The sequence below is a fragment of the Patagioenas fasciata genome, unplaced genomic scaffold (genome assembly GCF_037038585.1).
Source record: "Patagioenas fasciata isolate bPatFas1 unplaced genomic scaffold, bPatFas1.hap1 Unplaced_44, whole genome shotgun sequence".
Lineage (NCBI taxonomy): Eukaryota > Metazoa > Chordata > Aves > Columbiformes > Columbidae > Patagioenas > Patagioenas fasciata.
This window is the reverse complement of record NW_027288761.1, coordinates 514,865-536,083: the sequence shown is the minus strand read 5'-3', so window position 1 is coordinate 536,083 and position 21,219 is coordinate 514,865.

Here is a 21,219-nt window from a genome sequence, read left to right as displayed (position 1 = left end):
ACTCCTGAACTCTTGAGTCTTTGGTGAACTCTTGGGTCCCCTCAGAACTCCTGGGTCCTTTGGGGCACTGCTGGGTCCCCTCCCGAACTCCTGGGTGGGTCCCCTCCCGAACTCCTGGGTGGGTCCCTCCCGAACTCCTGGGTGGGTCCCTCCCGAACTCCTGGGTGGGTCCCTCCCGAACTCCTGGGTGGGTCCCTCCCGAACTCCTGGGTACTTTGGGGCACTCCTGGGTTCCCCCCTGAACTCCTGGGTCCTTTGAGGCACTGCTGGGTCCCCTCCTGACCTCCTGGGTCCTTTGGGGCACTCCTGGGTCCTCTCCTGAACTCCTGGGTCCGCTCCTGAACTCTTGGGTTACCCCCTGAACTCCTAGGTCCCCTCCTGAATTCTTCAGTCCCTCCCTGAACTCCTGGGCGGGTCCCCTCCTGAACTCCTGGGCGGGTCCCCTCCTGAACTCCTGGGCGGGTCCCCTCCTGAACTCCTGGGCGGGTCCCCTCCTGAACTCCTGGGCGGGTCCCCTCCTGAACTCTTGGGTACTTTGGGGCACTCCTGGGTCCCCTCAGAACGCCTGGGTCCCCTCCTGAACTCCTGGGTCCCCTCCGAACTCCTGTGTTCCCCCCTGAACTCCTGGGTCCTTTGGGGCACTAATGGGCCCGCTCCTGAACTCCTGGGTGGGTCCCTCTCGAACTCCTGGGTCCCCTCCTGAACTCTTGGGTACTTTGGGGCACTCCTGGGTCCCCTCAGAACGCCTGGGTCCCCTCCTGAACTCCTGGGTCCCCTCCGAACTCCTGTGTTCCCCCCTGAACTCCTGGGTCCTTTGGGGCACTAATGGGCCCGCTCCTGAACTCCTGGGTGGGTCCCTCTCGAACTCCTGGGTCCCCTCCTGAACTCTTAGGTACTTTGGGGCACTCCTGGGTCCCCTCAGAACGCCTGGGTCCCCTCCTGAACTCCTGGGAGGGTCCCCTCCTGAACTCTGGATCCTTTGGGGCACTCCTGGGTCCACTCCTGAACTCTTGGGTCCTTTGGTGAACTCTTGGGTCCTTTGGTGAACTCTTGGGTCCCCTCAGAACTCCTGGGTCCTTTGGAGCACTGCTGGGTCCCCTCCCGAACTCCTGGGTGGGTCCCTCCTGAACTCCTGGGTGGGTCCCTCCTGAACTCCTGGGTCCCCTCCGAACTCCTGTGTTCCCCCCTGAACTCCTGGGTCCTTTGGGGCACTAATGGGCCCGCTCCTGAACTCCTGGGTGGGTCCCTCTCGAATTCCTGGGTCCCCTCCCGAACTCTTGGGTACTTTGGGGCACTCCTGGGTCCCCTCAGAACGCCTGGGTTCCCCCTGAAATCCTGGGTACTTTGGGGCACTCCTGGGTTCTCCCCTGAACTCCTGGGTCCTTTGGGGCACTGCTGGGTCCCCTCCTGAACTCCTGGGTCCTTTGGGGCACTCCTGGGTCCCCTCCTGAACTCCTGGGTCCTTTGGGGAACTCCTGGGTCCTCTCCTAACTCCTGGGTCCGCTCCTGAACTCTTGGGTTACCCCCTGAACTCCTAGGTCCCCTCCTGAATTCTTCAGTCCCTCCCTGAACTCCTGGGCGGGTCCCCTCCTGAACTCCTGGGCGGGTCCCCTCCTGAACTCCTGGGCGGGTCCCCTCCTGAACTCCTGGGCGGGTCCCCTCCTGAACTCCTGGGCGGGTCCCCTCCTGAACTCTTGGGTACTTTGGGGCACTCCTGGGTCCCCTCAGAACGCCTGGGTCCCCTCCTGAACTCCTGGGTCCCCTCCGAACTCCTGTGTTCCCCCCTGAACTCCTGGGTCCTTTGGGGCACTAATGGGCCCGCTCCTGAACTCCTGGGTGGGTCCCTCTCGAACTCCTGGGTCCCCTCCTGAACTCTTGGGTACTTTGGGGCACTCCTGGGTCCCCTCAGAACGCCTGGGTCCCCTCCTGAACTCCTGGGTCCCCTCCGAACTCCTGTGTTCCCCCCTGAACTCCTGGGTCCTTTGGGGCACTAATGGGCCCGCTCCTGAACTCCTGGGTGGGTCCCTCTCGAACTCCTGGGTCCCCTCCTGAACTCTTAGGTACTTTGGGGCACTCCTGGGTCCCCTCAGAACGCCTGGGTCCCCTCCTGAACTCCTGGGAGGGTCCCCTCCTGAACTCTGGATCCTTTGGGGCACTCCTGGGTCCACTCCTGAACTCTTGGGTCCTTTGGTGAACTCTTGGGTCCTTTGGTGAACTCTTGGGTCCCCTCAGAACTCCTGGGTCCTTTGGAGCACTGCTGGGTCCCCTCCCGAACTCCTGGGTGGGTCCCTCCTGAACTCCTGGGTGGGTCCCTCCTGAACTCCTGGGTCCCCTCCGAACTCCTGTGTTCCCCCCTGAACTCCTGGGTCCTTTGGGGCACTAATGGGCCCGCTCCTGAACTCCTGGGTGGGTCCCTCTCGAATTCCTGGGTCCCCTCCCGAACTCTTGGGTACTTTGGGGCACTCCTGGGTCCCCTCAGAACGCCTGGGTTCCCCCTGAAATCCTGGGTACTTTGGGGCACTCCTGGGTTCTCCCCTGAACTCCTGGGTCCTTTGGGGCACTGCTGGGTCCCCTCCTGAACTCCTGGGTCCTTTGGGGCACTCCTGGGTCCCCTCCTGAACTCCTGGGTCCTTTGGGGAACTCCTGGGTCCTCTCCTAACTCCTGGGTCCGCTCCTGAACTCTTGGGTTACCCCCTGAACTCCTAGGTCCCCTCCTGAATTCTTCAGTCCCTCCCTGAACTCCTGGGCGCGTCCCTCCTGAACTCCTGGGCGCGTCCCTCCTGAACTCCTGGGCGCGTCCCCTCCTGAACTCTTGGGTACTTTGGGGCACTCCTGGGTCCCCTCAGAACGCCTGGGTCCCCTCCTCAACTCCTGGGTCCCCTCCGAACTCCTGTGTTCCCCCCTGAACTCCTGGGTCCTTTGGGGCACTAATGGGCCCGCTCCTGAACTCCTGGGTGGGTCCCTCTCGAACTCCTGGGTCCCCTCCTGAACTCTTAGGTACTTTGGGGCACTCCTGGGTCCCCTCAGAACGCCTGGGTTCCCCCCTGAACTCCTGGGTCCTTTGGGGCACTCCTGGTCCCCCTCCTGAACTCCTGGGTGGGTCCCCTCCTGAACTCCTGGGTGGGTCCCCTCCTGAACTCCTGGGTCCTTTGGGGCACTCCTGGGTCTCCTCAGTACTCTTGGGTTCCCCCCTGAACTCCTGGGTCCTTTGGGGCACTGCTGGGTCCCCTCCCGAACTCCTGGGTGGGTCCCCTCCCGAACTCCTGGGTGGGTCCCCTCCCGAACTCTTGGGTACTTTGGGGCACTCCTGGGTCCCCTCAGGACGCCTGGGTTCCCCCCTGAACTCCTGGGTCCTTTGGGGCACTCCTGGGTCCCCTCCTGAACTCTGGATCCTTTGGGGCACTCCTGGGTCCCCTCCTAAGCTCTTGGGTCCTTTGGGGAACTCTTGGGTCCCCTTAGAACTCCTGGGTTCACCCCTGAACTCCTGGGTCCTTTGGGGCTCTGCTGGGTCCCGTCCCGAACTCCTGGGTGGGTCCCGTCCCGAACTCGTGGGTGGGTCCCGTCCCGAACTCCTGGGTGGGTCCCCTCCCGTACTCCTGGGTCCCTTCCTGAACTCTGGATCCTTTGGGGCACTCCTGGGTCCTCTCCTGAAGACTGGATCCTTTGGGGTACTCCTCGGTCCCCTCCTGAACTTCTGGGTTCCCCCCTGATCTCCTGGGTCCTTTGGGCACTGCTGGGTCCCCTCCTGAACTCCTGGGTACCTTGGGGCACTCCTGGGTCCTTTGGGGCACTCCTGGGTCCTCTCCTGAACTCCTGGGTCCGCTCCTGAACTCTTGGGTTACCCCCTGAACTCCTAAGTCCCCTCCTGAAGTCCTGGGCGGGTCCCCTCCTGAAGTCCTGGGCGGGTCCCCTCCTGAAGTCCTGGGCGGGTCCCCTCCTGAACTCCTGGGCGGGTCCCCTCCTGAACTCCTGGGCGGGTCCCCTCCTGAACTCCTGGGCGGGTCCCCTCCTGAACTCCTGGGCGGGTCCCCTCCTGAACTCTTGGGTACTTTGGGGCACTCCTGGGTCCCCTCAGAACGCCTGGGTTCCCCCTGAAATCCTGGGTACTTTGGGGCACTCCTGGGTTCTCCCCTGAACTCCTGGGTCCTTTGGGGCACTGCTGGGTCCCCTCCTGAACTCCTGGGTCCTTTGGGGCACTCCTGGGTCCCCTCCTGAACTCCTGGGTCCTTTGGGGAACTCCTGGGTCCTCTCCTAACTCCTGGGTCCGCTCCTGAACTCTTGGGTTACCCCCTGAACTCCTAGGTCCCCTCCTGAATTCTTCAGTCCCTCCCTGAACTCCTGGGCGCGTCCCTCCTGAACTCCTGGGCGCGTCCCTCCTGAACTCCTGGGCGCGTCCCCTCCTGAACTCTTGGGTACTTTGGGGCACTCCTGGGTCCCCTCAGAACGCCTGGGTCCCCTCCTCAACTCCTGGGTCCCCTCCGAACTCCTGTGTTCCCCCCTGAACTCCTGGGTCCTTTGGGGCACTAATGGGCCCGCTCCTGAACTCCTGGGTGGGTCCCTCTCGAACTCCTGGGTCCCCTCCTGAACTCTTAGGTACTTTGGGGCACTCCTGGGTCCCCTCAGAACGCCTGGGTTCCCCCCTGAACTCCTGGGTCCTTTGGGGCACTCCTGGTCCCCCTCCTGAACTCCTGGGTGGGTCCCCTCCTGAACTCCTGGGTGGGTCCCCTCCTGAACTCCTGGGTCCTTTGGGGCACTCCTGGGTCCCCTCAGGACGCCTGGGTTCCCCCCTGAACTCCTGGGTCCTTTGGGGCACTCCTGGGTCCCCTCCTGAACTCTGGATCCTTTGGGGCACTCCTGGGTCCCCTCCTAAGCTCTTGGGTCCTTTGGGGAACTCTTGGGTCCCCTTAGAACTCCTGGGTTCACCCCTGAACTCCTGGGTCCTTTGGGGCTCTGCTGGGTCCCGTCCCGAACTCGTGGGTGGGTCCCGTCCCGAACTCGTGGGTGGGTCCCGTCCCGAACTCCTGGGTGGGTCCCCTCCCGTACTCCTGGGTGGGTCCCCTCCCGTACTCCTGGGTCCCTTCCTGAACTCTGGATCCTTTGGGGCACTCCTGGGTCCTCTCCTGAAGACTGGATCCTTTGGGGTACTCCTCGGTCCCCTCCTGAACTTCTGGGTTCCCCCCTGATCTCCTGGGTCCTTTGGGCACTGCTGGGTCCCCTCCTGAACTCCTGGGTACCTTGGGGCACTCCTGGGTCCTTTGGGGCACTCCTGGGTCCTCTCCTGAACTCCTGGGTCCGCTCCTGAACTCTTGGGTTACCCCCTGAACTCCTAAGTCCCCTCCTGAAGTCCTGGGCGGGTCCCCTCCTGAAGTCCTGGGCGGGTCCCCTCCTGAAGTCCTGGGCGGGTCCCCTCCTGAAGTCCTGGGCGGGTCCCCTCCTGAAGTCCTGGGCGGGTCCCCTCCTGAAGTCCTGGGCGGGTCCCCTCCTGAAGTCCTGGGCGGGTCCCCTCCTGAACTCTGGATCCTTTGGGGCACTCCTGGGTCCACTCCTGAACTCTTGAGTCTTTGGTGAACTCTTGGGTCCCCTCAGAACTCCTGGGTCCTTTGGGGCACTGCTGGGTCCCCTCCCGAACTCCTGGGTGGGTCCCTCCCGAACTCCTGGGTGGGTCCCTCCCGAACTCCTGGGTGGGTCCCTCCCGAACTCCTGGGTGGGTCCCTCCCGAACTCCTGGGTACTTTGGGGCACTCCTGGGTTCCCCCCTGAACTCCTGGGTCCTTTGAGGCACTGCTGGGTCCCCTCCTGACCTCCTGGGTCCTTTGGGGCACTCCTGGGTCCTCTCCTGAACTCCTGGGTCCGCTCCTGAACTCTTGGGTTACCCCCTGAACTCCTAGGTCCCCTCCTGAATTCTTCAGTCCCTCCCTGAACTCCTGGGCGGGTCCCCTCCTGAACTCCTGGGCGGGTCCCCTCCTGAACTCCTGGGCGGGTCCCCTCCTGAACTCCTGGGCGGGTCCCCTCCTGAACTCCTGGGCGGGTCCCCTCCTGAACTCTTGGGTACTTTGGGGCACTCCTGGGTCCCCTCAGAACGCCTGGGTCCCCTCCGAACTCCTGTGTTCCCCCCTGAACTCCTGGGTCCTTTGGGGCACTAATGGGCCCGCTCCTGAACTCCTGGGTGGGTCCCTCTCGAACTCCTGGGTCCCCTCCTGAACTCTTGGGTACTTTGGGGCACTCCTGGGTCCCCTCAGAACGCCTGGGTCCCCTCCTGAACTCCTGGGTCCCCTCCGAACTCCTGTGTTCCCCCCTGAACTCCTGGGTCCTTTGGGGCACTAATGGGCCCGCTCCTGAACTCCTGGGTGGGTCCCTCTCGAACTCCTGGGTCCCCTCCTGAACTCTTAGGTACTTTGGGGCACTCCTGGGTCCCCTCAAAACGCCTGGGTACCCTCCTGAACTCCTGGGAGGGTCCCCTCCTGAACTCTGGATCCTTTGGGGCACTCCTGGGTCCACTCCTGAACTCTTGGGTCCTTTGGTGAACTCTTGGGTCCTTTGGTGAACTCTTGGGTCCCCTCAGAACTCCTGGGTCCTTTGGAGCACTGCTGGGTCCCCTCCCGAACTCCTGGGTGGGTCCCTCCTGAACTCCTGGGTGGGTCCCTCCTGAACTCCTGGGTCCCCTCCGAACTCCTGTGTTCCCCCCTGAACTCCTGGGTCCTTTGGGGCACTAATGGGCCCGCTCCTGAACTCCTGGGTGGGTCCCTCTCGAATTCCTGGGTCCCCTCCCGAACTCTTGGGTACTTTGGGGCACTCCTGGGTCCCCTCAGAACGCCTGGGTTCCCCCTGAAATCCTGGGTACTTTGGGGCACTCCTGGGTTCTCCCCTGAACTCCTGGGTCCTTTGGGGCACTGCTGGGTCCCCTCCTGAACTCCTGGGTCCTTTGGGGCACTCCTGGGTCCCCTCCTGAACTCCTGGGTCCTTTGGGGAACTCCTTGGTCCTCTCCTAACTCCTGGGTCCGCTCCTGAACTCTTGGGTTACCCCCTGAACTCCTAGGTCCCCTCCTGAATTCTTCAGTCCCTCCCTGAACTCCTGGGCGCGTCCCTCCCTGAACTCCTGGGCGCGTCCCTCCTGAAGTCCTGGGCGCGTCCCTCCTGAACTCCTGGGCGCGTCCCTCCTGAACTCCTGGGCGCGTCCCCTCCTGAACTCTTGGGTACTTTGGGGCACTCCTGGGTCCCCTCAGAACGCCTGGGTCCCCTCCTGAACTCCTGGGTCCCCTCCGAACTCCTGTGTTCCCCCCTGAACTCCTGGGTCCTTTGGGGCACTGATGGGTCCGCTCCTGAACTCCTGGGTGCGTCCCCTCCCGAACTCCTGGGTGCGTCCCCTCCCGAACTCCTGGGTGCGTCCCCTCCCGAACTCCTGGGTACTTTGGGGCACTGCTGGGTACCCTAAGAACGCCTGGGTCCCCTCCTGAACTCCTGGGTCCCCTCCGAACTCCTGTGTTACCCCCTGAACTCCTGGGTCCTTTGGGGCACTGCTGGGTCCACTCCTGAACTCTTGGGTCTTTGGTGAACTCTTGGGTCCCCTCAGAACTCCTGGGTCCTTTGGGGCACTGCTGGGTCCCCTCCCGAACTCCTGGGTGGGTCCCTCCCGAACTCCTGGGTCCCCTCTGAACTCTTGGGTACTTTGGGGCACTCCTGGGTCCCCTCAGAACGCCTGGGTTCCCCCTGAACTCCTGGGTACTTTGGGGCACTCCTGGGTTCCCCCCTGAACTCCTGGGTCCTTTGGGGCACTGCTGGGTCCCCTCCTGAACTCCTGGGTCCTTTGGGGCACTCCTGGGTCCCCTCCTGAACTCCTGGGTCCTCTCCTAACTCCTGGGTCCGCTCCTGAACTCTTGGGTTACCCCCTGAACTCCTAGGTCCCCTCCTGAATTCTTCAGTCCCTCCCTGAACTCCTGGGCGGGTCCCCTCCTGAACTCCTGGGCGGGTCCCCTCCTGAACTCCTGGGCGGGTCCCCTCCTGAACTCCTGGGCGGGTCCCCTCCTGAACTCCTGGGCGGGTCCCCTCCTGAACTCTTGGGTACTTTGGGGCACTCCTGGGTCCCCTCAGAACGCCTGGGTTCCCCCTGAAATCCTGGGTACTTTGGGGCACTCCTGGGTTCTCCCCTGAACTCCTGGGTCCTTTGGGGCACTGCTGGGTCCCCTCCTGAACTCCTGGGTCCTTTGGGGCACTCCTGGGTCCCCTCCTGAACTCCTGGGTCCTTTGGGGAACTCCTGGGTCCTCTCCTAACTCCTGGGTCCGCTCCTGAACTCTTGGGTTACCCCCTGAACTCCTAGGTCCCCTCCTGAATTCTTCAGTCCCTCCCTGAACTCCTGGGCGCGTCCCTCCTGAACTCCTGGGCGCGTCCCTCCTGAACTCCTGGGCGCGTCCCCTCCTGAACTCTTGGGTACTTTGGGGCACTCCTGGGTCCCCTCAGAACGCCTGGGTCCCCTCCTCAACTCCTGGGTCCCCTCCGAACTCCTGTGTTCCCCCCTGAACTCCTGGGTCCTTTGGGGCACTAATGGGCCCGCTCCTGAACTCCTGGGTGGGTCCCTCTCGAACTCCTGGGTCCCCTCCTGAACTCTTAGGTACTTTGGGGCACTCCTGGGTCCCCTCAGAACGCCTGGGTTCCCCCCTGAACTCCTGGGTCCTTTGGGGCACTCCTGGTCCCCCTCCTGAACTCCTGGGTGGGTCCCCTCCTGAACTCCTGGGTGGGTCCCCTCCTGAACTCCTGGGTGGGTCCCCTCCTGAACTCCTGGGTCCTTTGGGGCACTCCTGGGTCTCCTCAGTACTCTTGGGTTCCCCCCTGAACTCCTGGGTCCTTTGGGGCACTGCTGGGTCCCCTCCCGAACTCCTGGGTGGGTCCCCTCCCGAACTCCTGGGTGGGTCCCCTCCCGAACTCTTGGGTACTTTGGGGCACTCCTGGGTCCCCTCAGGACGCCTGGGTTCCCCCCTGAACTCCTGGGTCCTTTGGGGCACTCCTGGGTCCCCTCCTGAACTCTGGATCCTTTGGGGCACTCCTGGGTCCCCTCCTAAGCTCTTGGGTCCTTTGGGGAACTCTTGGGTCCCCTTAGAACTCCTGGGTTCACCCCTGAACTCCTGGGTCCTTTGGGGCTCTGCTGGGTCCCGTCCCGAACTCCTGGGTGGGTCCCGTCCCGAACTCGTGGGTGGGTCCTGTCCCGAACTCCTGGGTGGGTCCCCTCCCGTACTCCTGGGTCCCTTCCTGAACTCTGGATCCTTTGGGGCACTCCTGGGTCCTCTCCTGAAGACTGGATCCTTTGGGGTACTCCTCGGTCCCCTCCTGAACTTCTGGGTTCCCCCCTGATCTCCTGGGTCCTTTGGGCACTGCTGGGTCCCCTCCTGAACTCCTGGGTACCTTGGGGCACTCCTGGGTCCTTTGGGGCACTCCTGGGTCCTCTCCTGAACTCCTGGGTCCGCTCCTGAACTCTTGGGTTACCCCCTGAACTCCTAAGTCCCCTCCTGAAGTCCTGGGCGGGTCCCCTCCTGAAGTCCTGGGCGGGTCCCCTCCTGAAGTCCTGGGCGGGTCCCCTCCTGAAGTCCTGGGCGGGTCCCCTCCTGAAGTCCTGGGCGGGTCCCCTCCTGAAGTCCTGGGCGGGTCCCCTCCTGAACTCTGGATCCTTTGGGGCACTCCTGGGTCCACTCCTGAACTCTTGAGTCTTTGGTGAACTCTTGGGTCCCCTCAGAACTCCTGGGTCCTTTGGGGCACTGCTGGGTCCCCTCCCGAACTCCTGGGTGGGTCCCTCCCGAACTCCTGGGTGGGTCCCTCCCGAACTCCTGGGTGGGTCCCTCCCGAACTCCTGGGTACTTTGGGGTACTCCTGGGTTCCCCCCTGAACTCCTGGGTCCTTTGAGGCACTGCTGGGTCCCCTCCTGACCTCCTGGGTCCTTTGGGGCACTCCTGGGTCCTCTCCTGAACTCCTGGGTCCGCTCCTGAACTCTTGGGTTACCCCCTGAACTCCTAGGTCCCCTCCTGAATTCTTCAGTCCCTCCCTGAACTCCTGGGCGGGTCCCCTCCTGAACTCCTGGGCGGGTCCCCTCCTGAACTCCTGGGCGGGTCCCCTCCTGAACTCCTGGGCGGGTCCCCTCCTGAACTCTTGGGTACTTTGGGGCACTCCTGGGTCCCCTCAGAACGCCTGGGTCCCCTCCGAACTCCTGTGTTCCCCCCTGAACTCCTGGGTCCTTTGGGGCACTAATGGGCCCGCTCCTGAACTCCTGGGTGGGTCCCTCTCGAACTCCTGGGTCCCCTCCTGAACTCTTGGGTACTTTGGGGCACTCCTGGGTCCCCTCAGAACGCCTGGGTCCCCTCCTGAACTCCTGGGTCCCCTCCGAACTCCTGTGTTCCCCCCTGAACTCCTGGGTCCTTTGGGGCACTAATGGGCCCGCTCCTGAACTCCTGGGTGGGTCCCTCTCGAACTCCTGGGTCCCCTCCTGAACTCTTAGGTACTTTGGGGCACTCCTGGGTCCCCTCAGCACGCCTGGGTCCCCTCCTGAACTCCTGGGAGGGTCCCCTCCTGAACTCTGGATCCTTTGGGGCACTCCTGGGTCCACTCCTGAACTCTTGGGTCCTTTGGTGAACTCTTGGGTCCTTTGGTGAACTCTTGGGTCCCCTCAGAACTCCTGGGTCCTTTGGAGCACTGCTGGGTCCCCTCCCGAACTCCTGGGTGGGTCCCTCCTGAACTCCTGGGTGGGTCCCTCCTGAACTCCTGGGTCCCCTCCGAACTCCTGTGTTCCCCCCTGAACTCCTGGGTCCTTTGGGGCACTAATGGGCCCGCTCCTGAACTCCTGGGTGGGTCCCTCTCGAATTCCTGGGTCCCCTCCCGAACTCTTGGGTACTTTGGGGCACTCCTGGGTCCCCTCAGAACGCCTGGGTTCCCCCTGAAATCCTGGGTACTTTGGGGCACTCCTGGGTTCTCCCCTGAACTCCTGGGTCCTTTGGGGCACTGCTGGGTCCCCTCCTGAACTCCTGGGTCCTTTGGGGCACTCCTGGGTCCCCTCCTGAACTCCTGGGTCCTTTGGGGAACTCCTGGGTCCTCTCCTAACTCCTGGGTCCGCTCCTGAACTCTTGGGTTACCCCCTGAACTCCTAGGTCCCCTCCTGAATTCTTCAGTCCCTCCCTGAACTCCTGGGCGCGTCCCTCCCTGAACTCCTGGGCGCGTCCCTCCTGAACTCCTGGGCGCGTCCCTCCTGAACTCCTGGGCGCGTCCCTCCTGAACTCCTGGGCGCGTCCCCTCCTGAACTCTTGGGTACTTTGGGGCACTCCTGGGTCCCCTCAGAACGCCTGGGTCCCCTCCTGAACTCCTGGGTCCCCTCCGAACTCCTGTGTTCCCCCCTGAACTCCTGGGTCCTTTGGGGCACTGATGGGTCCGCTCCTGAACTCCTGGGTGCGTCCCCTCCCGAACTCCTGGGTGCGTCCCCTCCCGAACTCCTGGGTGCGTCCCCTCCCGAACTCCTGGGTACTTTGGGGCACTGCTGGGTACCCTAAGAACGCCTGGGTCCCCTCCTGAACTCCTGGGTCCCCTCCGAACTCCTGTGTTACCCCCTGAACTCCTGGGTCCTTTGGGGCACTGCTGGGTCCACTCCTGAACTCTTGGGTCTTTGGTGAACTCTTGGGTCCCCTCAGAACTCCTGGGTCCTTTGGGGCACTGCTGGGTCCCCTCCCGAACTCCTGGGTGGGTCCCTCCCGAACTCCTGGGTCCCCTCTGAACTCTTGGGTACTTTGGGGCACTCCTGGGTCCCCTCAGAACGCCTGGGTTCCCCCTGAACTCCTGGGTACTTTGGGGCACTCCTGGGTTCCCCCCTGAACTCCTGGGTCCTTTGGGGCACTGCTGGGTCCCCTCCTGAACTCCTGGGTCCTTTGGGGCACTCCTGGGTCCCCTCCTGAACTCCTGGGTCCTCTCCTAACTCCTGGGTCCGCTCCTGAACTCTTGGGTTACCCCCTGAACTCCTAGGTCCCCTCCTGAATTCTTCAGTCCCTCCCTGAACTCCTGGGCGGGTCCCCTCCTGAACTCCTGGGCGGGTCCCCTCCTGAACTCCTGGGCGGGTCCCCTCCTGAACTCCTGGGCGGGTCCCCTCCTGAACTCTGGATCCTTTGGGGCACTCTTGGGTCCCCTCCTGAACTCCTGGGTCCTTTGGGGCACACTTGGGTCCCTCCTGAACTCCTGCATGGGTCCCTCCTGAAGTCCTGGGTGGGTCCCTCCTGAACTCTTGTGTCCCCTCCTGAACTCTGGATCCTTTGGGGCACTCCTGGGTCCACTCCTGAACTCTGGATCCTTTGGGGCACTCCTGGGTTCCCCCCTGAACTCTTGGGTCCTTTGGGGCACTGCTAGGTCCCCTCCTGAACTCCTGGTTGGGTCCCCTTCTGAACTCCTGGGTGGGTCCCCTCCTGAACTCCTGGGTCGTTTGGGGCACTCTTGGGTCCCCTAAGAACTCCTTGGTCCCCCTCTGACCTCCTGGGTCCTTTGGGGCACTCCTGGGTCCCCTCCTGAACTCTGGATCCTTTGGGGCACTCCTGGGTTCCCCCCTGAACTCTTGGGTCCTTTGGGGCACTGCTAGGTCCCCTCCTGAACTCCTGGGTGGGTCCCCTCCTGAACTCCTGGGTGGGTCCCCTCCTGAACTCCTGGGTCCTTTGGGGCACTCCTGGGTCTCCTCAGTACTCTTGGGTTCCCCCCTGAACTCCTGGGTCCTTTGGGGCACTCCTGGGTGGGTCCCCTCCCGAACTCCTGGGTGGGTCCCCTCCCGAACTCCTGGGTGGGTCCCCTCCCGAACTCTTGGGTACTTTGGGGCACTCCTGGGTCCCCTCAGGACGCCTGGGTTCCCCCCTGAACTCCTGGGTCCTTTGGGGCATTCCTGTGTTCCCTCCTGAACTCTGGATCCTTTGGGGCACTCCTGGGCGGGTCCCCTCCTGAACTCCTGGGCGGGTCCCCTCCTGAACTCTGGATCCTTTGGCGCACTCTTGGGTCCCCTCCTGAACTCCTGGGTCCTTTGGGGCACTCCTGGTCCCCCTCCTGAACTCCTGAATGGGTCCCCTCAGAACTCCTGGGTCCCCTCCTCAAGTCCTGGGTGGGTCCCGCCATGAGCTCCTTGGTTGGTCCCTCCTGAACTTTTGGGTCCCACCCTGAACTCCTGGGTCCTTTGGGGCACTCCTGGTCCCCCTCCTGAACTCCTGAATGGGTCCCTCCTGAACTCCTGAATGGGTCCCTCCTGAACTCCTGAATGGGTCCCCTCAGAACTCCTGGGTCCCCTCCTCAAGGGCTGGGTGGGTCACTCCTGAACTCTTGAGTCCCCTCCTGAACTCCGGATCCTTTCGGGTACTCCTGGGTCCCCTCCTGAACTCTGGATCCTTTGGGGCACTCCTGGGTCCCCTCCTGAACTCTGGATTTTTTGGGGCACTCCTGGGTCTCCTCAGTACTCTTGGGTTCCCCCCTGAACTCCTGGGTCCTTTGAGGCACTGCTGGGTCCCCTCCCAAACTCCTGGGTGGGTCCCCTCCCGAACTCCTGGGTGGGTCCCCTCCCGAACTCCTGGGTGGGTCCCCTCCCGAACTCCTGGGTACTTGGGGCACTCCTGGGTCCCCTCAGAACGCCTGGGTTGCCCCCTGAACTCCTGGGTCCTTTGGGCATTCCTGGGTCCCCTCCTGAACTCTGGATCCTTTGGGGCACTCCTGGTCCCCCTCCTGAACTATTGAATGGGTCCCTCCTAAACTCCTGAATGGGTCCCTCCTGAACTCCTGAATGGGTCCACTCCTGAACTCCTGGGTGGGTCCCGCCATGAAGTCCTGGGTGGGTCCCTCCTGAACTCCTGGGTCCCCTCCTGAACTCCTGGGTGGGTCCCCTCCTGAACTCCTGTGTCGTTTGGGGCACTCTTGGGTCCCCTAAGAACTCCTGGGTCCCTCTCTGACCTCCTGGGTCCTTTGGGGCACTCCTGGGTCCCCTCCTGAACTCTGGATCCTTTGGGGCACTCCTGGGTCCCCTCCTAAGCTCTTGCATCCTTTGGGGAACTCTTGGGTCCCCTCAGAACTCCTGGGTTCACCCCTGAACGCCTGGGTTCTTTGGGGCACTCCTGGGTCTCCTCAGTACTCTTGGGTCCCCTCCTGAACTCTGGATCCTTTGGGGCACTCCTGGGTCCCCTCCTGAACTCCTGGGTCCTTTGGGGCACTCCTGGTCCCCCTCCTGAACTCCTGAATGGGTCCCCTCAGAACTCCTGGGTCCCCTCCTCAAGTCCTGGGTGGGTCCCTCCTGAACTCCTGGGTGGGTCCCTCCTGAACTTTTGGGTCCCACCCTGAACTCCTGGGTCCTTTGGGGCACTCCTGGTCCCCGTCCTGAACTATTGAATGGGTCCCTTCTGAACTCCTGAATGGGTCCCCTCAGAACTCCTGGATCCCCTCAGAAAGTCCTGGGTGAGTCCCGCCATGAAGTCCTGGGTGGGTCCCTCCTGAACTCTTGGGTACCCTCCTGAACCCTGGATCCTTTGGGGCACTCCTGGGTCCCGTCCTGAACTCTGGATCCTTTGGGGCACTCCTGGGTTCCCCCCTGAACTCCTGGGTCCTTTGGGGCACTGCTGGGTCCCCTCCTGAACTCCTGGGTGGGTCCCTCCTGAACTCCTGGGTGGGTCCCTCCTGATCACTTGGGTGCCCTCCTGAACTCTTGGGTGCCCTTAGAACTCCTGGGTTCCCCACAGAACTCCTGGGTCCTTTGGGGCACTCCTGGTCCCCCTCCTGAACTCTTCGGTCCCCCACTGAACTCCTGGGTCCTTTGGGGCACTCCTGGGTCCCCTCCTGAACTCTTGGGTCCCCTCCTGAACTCTGGATCCTTTGGGGCACTCCTGGGTCCCCTCCTAAGCTCTTGGGTCCTTTGGGGAACTCTTGGGTCCCCTCAGAACTCCTGGGTTCACCCCTGAACTCCTGGGTCCTTTGGGGCACTTCTGGGTCTCCTCAGTACTCTTGGGTTCCCCCCTGAACTCTTGGGTCCTTTGGGGCACTGCTGGGTCCCCTCCCGAACTCCTGGGTGGGTCCCCTCTTGAACTCCTGGGCGGGTCCTCTCCTGAACTCTTGGCTCCCCTCCTGAACTCTGGATCCTTTGGGGCACTCTTGGGTCCCCTCCTGAACTCCTGGGTCCTTTGGGGCACTCCTGAATGGGTCCCCTCAGAACTCCTGGGTCCCCTCCTCAGGCCCTGGGTGGGTCCCTCCTGAACTCCTGGGTGGGTCCCTCCTGAACTTTTGGGTCCCACCCTGAACTCCTGGGTCCCTTGGGGCACTCCTGGTCCCCCTCCTGAACTATTGAATGGGTCCCTCCTAAACTCCTGAATGGGTCCACTCCTGAACTCCTGGGTGGGTCCCCTCCTGACCTCCTGTGTCGTTTGGGGCACTCTTGGGTCCCCTAAGAACCCCTGGGTCCCTCTCTGACCTCCTGGGTCCTTTGGGGCATTCCTGGGTCCCCTCCTGAACTCTGGATCCTTTGGGGCACTCCTGGTCCCCGTTCTGAACTCCTGAATGGGTCCCCTCAGAACTCATGGTTCCCCTCCTGAACTCCTGGGTGGGTCCCTCCTGAACTCCTGGGTGGGTCCCTCCTGAACTCCTGGGTGGGTCCCTCCTGAACTCCTGGGTCCTTTGGGGCACTCCTGGTCTCCCTCCTGAACTATTGAATGGGTCCCTCCTGAACTCCTGAATGGGTCCCTCCTGAACTCCTGAATGGGTCCCCTCCTGAACTCCTGGGTGGGTCCCGCCATGAAGTCCTGGGTGGGTCCTTCCTGAACTCTTGGGTCCCCTCCTGAACCCTGGATCCTTTGGGGCACTCCTGGGTCCTTTGGGGCACTGCTGGGTCCCCACCTGAACTCCTGGTTGGGTCCCTCCTGAACACCTGGGTGGGTCCCTCCTGAACTCCTGGGTGCCCTCCTGATCACTTGGGTCCTTTGGGGCACTCTTGGGTCCCCTCAGAACTCCTGGGTTCCCCACTGAACTCCTGGGTCCTTTGGGGCACTCCTGGTCCCCCTCCTGAACTCTTCGGTCCCCCACTGTACTCCTGGGTCCTTTGGGGCACTCCTGGGTCCCCTCCTGAACTCTTGGGTCCCCTCCTGAACTCTGGATCCTTTGGGTCACTCCTGGGTCCCCTCCTAAGCTCTTGGGTCCTTTGGGGAACTCTTGGGTCCCCTCAGAACTCCTGGGTTCACCCCTGAACTCCTGGGTCCCTCGGGGCACTTCTGGGTCTCCTCAGTACTCTTGGGTTCCCCCCTGAACTCTTGGGCCCTTTGGGGCACTGCTGGGTCCCCTCCTGAACTCCTGGGTGGGTCCCCTCCCGAACTCCTGGGTGGGTCCCCTCTTGAACTCCTGGGTACTTTGGGGCACTCCTGGGTTCCCTCAGAATGGCTGGGTTCCCCCCTGAACTCCTGGGTCCTTTGGGGCATTCCTGAGTCCTCTCCTGAACTCTGGATCCTTTGTGGCACTCCTGGGTCCCCTCCTGAATTCCTGGGTCCGCTCCTGAACTCTTGGGTTACCCCCTGAACTCCTAGGTCCCCTCCTGAATTCTTCAGTCCCTCCCTGAACTCCTGGGCGGGTCCCTCCTGAACTCCTGGGCGGGTCCCTCCTGAACTCTTGGGCGGGTCCCCTCCTGAACTCTTGGGTCCTTTGAGGCACTTCTGGGTCCCCTCCTGAACTCCTGCATGGGTCCCTCCTGAACTCCTGGGTCCCCTCCGGAACTCTGGATCCTTTGGGGCACTCCTGGGTCCCCTCCTGAACTCTGGATTCTTTGGGGCACTCCTGGGTTCCCCCCTGAACTCCTGGGTCCTTTGGGGCACTGCTGGGTCCCCTCCTGAACTCCTGGGTGGGTCCCTCCTGAACTACGGGGTGGGTCCCTCCTGATCCCTTGGGTGCCCTCCTGATCCCTTGGGTGCCCTCCTGATCTCCTGGGTCCTTTGGGGCACTCCTGGGTCCTCTCCTGAACTCCTGGGTCCGGTCCTGAACTCCTGGGTTACCCCCTGAACTCCTAGGTCCCCTCCTGAATTCTTCAGTCCCTCCCTGAACTCCCGGTCCCCTCCTGAACTCCTGGGCGGGTCCCCTCCTGAACTCCTGGGCGGGTCCCCTCCTGAACTCCTGGGCGGGTCCCCTCCTGAACTCTGGATACTTTGGGGCACTCTTGGGTCCCCTCCAGAACTCCTGGGTCCTTTGGGGCACTCCTGGTCCCCCTCCTGAACTCCTGAATGGGTCCCCTCAGAACTCCTGGGTCCCCTCCTCAAGTCCTGGGTGGGTCCCTCCTGAACTTTTGGGTCCCACCCTGAACTCCTGGGTCCTTTGGGGCACTCCTGGTCCCCCTCCTGAACTCATGAATGGGTCCCTCCTGAACTCCTGCATGGGTCCCTCCTGAAGTCCTGGGTGGGTCCCTCCTGAACTCTTGTGTCCCCTCCTGAACTCTGGATACTTTGGGGCACTCTTGGGTCCCCTCCTGAACTCTGGATCCTTTGGGGCACTCCTGGGTACCCCCCTGAACTCTTGGGTCCTTTGGGGCACTGCTGGGTCCCCTCCTGAACTCCTGGGTGGGTCCCCTCCTGAACTCCTGGGTGGGTCCCCTCCTGACCTCCTGTGTCGTTTGGGGCACTCTTGGGTCCCCTAAGAACCCCTGGGTCCCTCTCTGACCTCCTGGGACCTTTGGGGCACTCCTGGTCCCCCTCCTGAACTCCTGAATGGGTCCCCTCTGAACTCCTGGGTCCCCTCCTGAAGTCCTTGGTGGGTCCCTCCTGAACTCCTGGGTGGGTCCCTCCTGAACTCCTGGGTGGGTCCCTCCTGAACTCCTGGGTCGTTTGGGGCACTCCTGGTCCCCGTCCTGAACTATTGAATGGGTCCCTTCTGAACTCCTGAATGGGTCCCCTCAGAACACCTGGATCCCCTCAGAAAGTCCTGGGTGGGTCCCGCCATGAAGTCCTGGGTGGGTCCCTCCTGAACTCTTGGGTCCGCTCCTGAACCCTCGATCCTTTGGGGCACTCCTGGGTCCCGTCCTGAACTCTGGATCCTTTGGGGCACTCCTGGGTTCCCCCCTGAACTCCTGGGTCCTTTGGGGCACTGCTGGGTCCCCTCCTGAACTCCTGGGTGGGTCCCTCCTGAACTCCTGGGTGGGTCCCTCCTGAACTCCTGGGTGGGTCCCTCCTGAACTCCAGGGTGGGTCCCTCCTGAACTCCAGGGTGGGTCCCTCCTGATCACTTGGGTGCCCTCAGAACTCCTGGGTTCCCCACTGAACTCCTGGGTCCTTTGGGGCACTCCTGGTCCCCCACTGAACTCCTGGGTCCTTTGGGGCACTCCTGGGTCCCCTCCTAAGCTCTTGGGTCCTTTGGGGAACTCTTGGGTCCCCTCAGAACTCCTGGGTTCACCCCTGAACTCCTGGGTCCTTTGGGGCACTTCTGGGTCTCCTCAGTACTCTTGAGTTCCCCCCTGAACTCTTGGGTCCTTTGGGGCACTGCTGGGTCCCCTCCCGAACTCCTGGGTGGGTCCCCTCTTGAACTCCTGGGCGGGTCCTCTCCTGAACTCTTGGGTCCCCTCCTGAACTCTGGATCCTTTGGGGCACTCTTGGGTCCCCTCCTGAACTCCTGGGTCCTTTGGGGCACTCCTGGTCCCCCTCCTGAACTCCTGAATGGGTCCCCTCAGAACTCCTGGGTCCCCTCCTCAGGTCCTGGGTGGGTCCCTACTGAACTTTTGGGTCCCACCCTGAACTCCTGGGTCCTTTGGGGCACTCCTGGTCCCCCTCCTGAACTCCTGAATGGGTCCCTCCTGAACTCCTGAATGGGTCCCCTCAGAACTCCTGGGTCCCCTCCTGAAGTCCTGGGTGGGTCCCTCCTGAACTCTTGAGTCCCCTCCTGAACTCTGGATCCTTTCGGACACTCCTGGTTCCCCTCCTGAACTCTGGATCCTTTGGGGCACTCCTGGATCCCCTCCTGAACTCTGGATCCTTTGGGGCACTCCTGGGTCCCCTCCTAAGCTCTTGGGTCCTTTGGGGAACTCTTGGGTCCCCTCAGAACTCCTGGGTTTACCCCTGAACGCCTGGGTCCTTTGGGGCACTCCTGGGTCCCCTCAGAACGCCTGGGTTCCCCCCTGAACTCCTGGGTCCTTGGGGGCATTCCTGGGTCCCCTCCTGAACTCTGGATCCTTTGGGGCACTCCTGGTCCCTGTCCTGAACTCCTGAATGGGTCCCCTCAGAACTCATGGGTCCCCTCCTGACGTCCTGGGTGGGTCCCTCCTGAACTCCTGGGTGGGTCCCTCCTGAACTTTTGGGTCCCACCCTAAACTCCTGGGTCCTTTGGGGCACTCCTGGTCTCCCTCCTGAACTATTGAAAGGGTCCCTCCTGAACTCCTGAATGGGTCCCTCCTGAACTCCTGAATGGGTCCCCTCCTGAACTCCTGAATGGGTCCCCTCCTGAACTCCTGGGTGGGTCCCGCCATGAAGTCCTGGGTGGGTCCCTCCTGAACTCTTGGGTCCCCTCCTGAACCCTGGATCCTTTGGGGCACTCCTGGGTCCTTTGGGGCACTGCTGGGTCCCCACCTGAACTCCTGGTTGGGTCCCTCCTGAACTCCTGGGTGCCCTCCTGATCACTTGGGTGCCCTCCTGATCACTTGGGTCCTTTGGGGCACTCTTGGGTCCCCTCAGAACTCCTGGGTTCCCCACTGAACTCCTGGGTCCTTTGGGGCACTCCTGGTCCCCCTCCTGAACTCTTCGGTCCCCCACTGTACTCCTGGGTCCTTTGGGGCACTCCTGGGTCCCCTCCTGAACTCTTGGGTCCCCTCCTGAACTCTGGATCCTTTGGGTCACTCCTGGGTCCCCTCCTAAGCTCTTGGGTCCTTTGGGGAACTCTTGGGTCCCCTCAGAACTCCTGGGTTCACCCCTGAACTCCTGGGTCCCTCGGGGCACTTCTGGGTCTCCTCAGTACTCTTGGGTTCCCCCCTGAACTCTTGGGCCCTTTGGGGCACTGCTGGGTCCCCTCCCGAACTCCTGGGTGGGTCCCCTCCCGAACTCCTGGGTGGGTCCCCTCTTGAACTCCTGGGTGGGTCCCCTCTTGAACTCCTGGTTACTTTGGGGCTCTCCTGGGTTCCCTCAGAATGGCTGGGTTCCCCCCTGAACTCCTGGGTCCTTTGGGGCATTCCTGGGTCCTCTCCTGAACTCTGGATCCTTTGTGGCACTCCTGGGTCCCCTCCTGAATTCCTGGGTCCGCTCCTGAATTCTTCAGTCCCTCCCTGAACTCCTGGGCGGGTCCCTCCTGAACTCCTGGGCGGGTCCCCTCCTGAACTCCTGGGCGGGTCCCCTCCTGAACTCCTGGGCGGGTCCCCTCCTGAACTCTTGGGTCCTTTGAGGCACTTCTGGGTCCCCTCCTGAACTCCTGAATGGGTCCCTCCTGAACTCCTGGGTCCCCTCCGGAACTCTGGATCCTTTGGGGCACTCCTGGGTCCCCTCCTGAACTCTGGATCCTTTGGGGCACTCCTGGGTTCCCCCCTGAACTCCTGGGTCCTTTGGGGCACTGCTGGGTCCCCTCCTGCACTCCTGGGTGGGTCCCCTCCTGCACTCCTGGGTGGGTCCCCTCCTGCACTCCTGGGTGGGTCCCCTCCTGCACTCCTGGGTGGGTCCCCTCCTGCACTCCTGGGTGGGTCCCCTCCTGCACTCCTGGGTGGGTCCCCTCCTGAACTCCTGGGTGGGTCCACTGCTGAACTCCTGGGTCCTTTGGGGTACTCCTCGGTCCCCTCCTGAACTCTTGGGTCCCCTCCTGAACTCTTGGGTCCTTTGGGGCACTCCTGGGTCCCCCTGTAAGCTCTTGGGTCCCTTGGGGAACTCTTGGGTCCCCTCAGAACTCCTGGGTTCCCCCCTGAACTCCTGGGTCCTTTGGGGCACTGCTGGGTCCCCTCCTGAACTCCTGGGTGGGTCCCTCCTGAACTACGGGGTGGGTCCCTCCTGATCCCTTGGGTCCCCTCCTGATCTCTTGGGTCCTTTGGGGCACTCTTGGGTCTCCTCAGAACTCCTGGGTTCCCCACTGAACTCCTGGGTCCTTTGGGGCACTCCTGGGTCCGGTCCTGAACTCCTGGGTTACCCCCTGAACTCCTAGGTCCCCTCCTGAATTCTTCAGTCCCTCCCTGAACTCCCGGTCCCCTCCGGAACTCCTGGGCGGGTCCCCTCCGGAACTCTGGATCCTTTGGGGCACTCCTGGGTCCCCTCCTGAACTC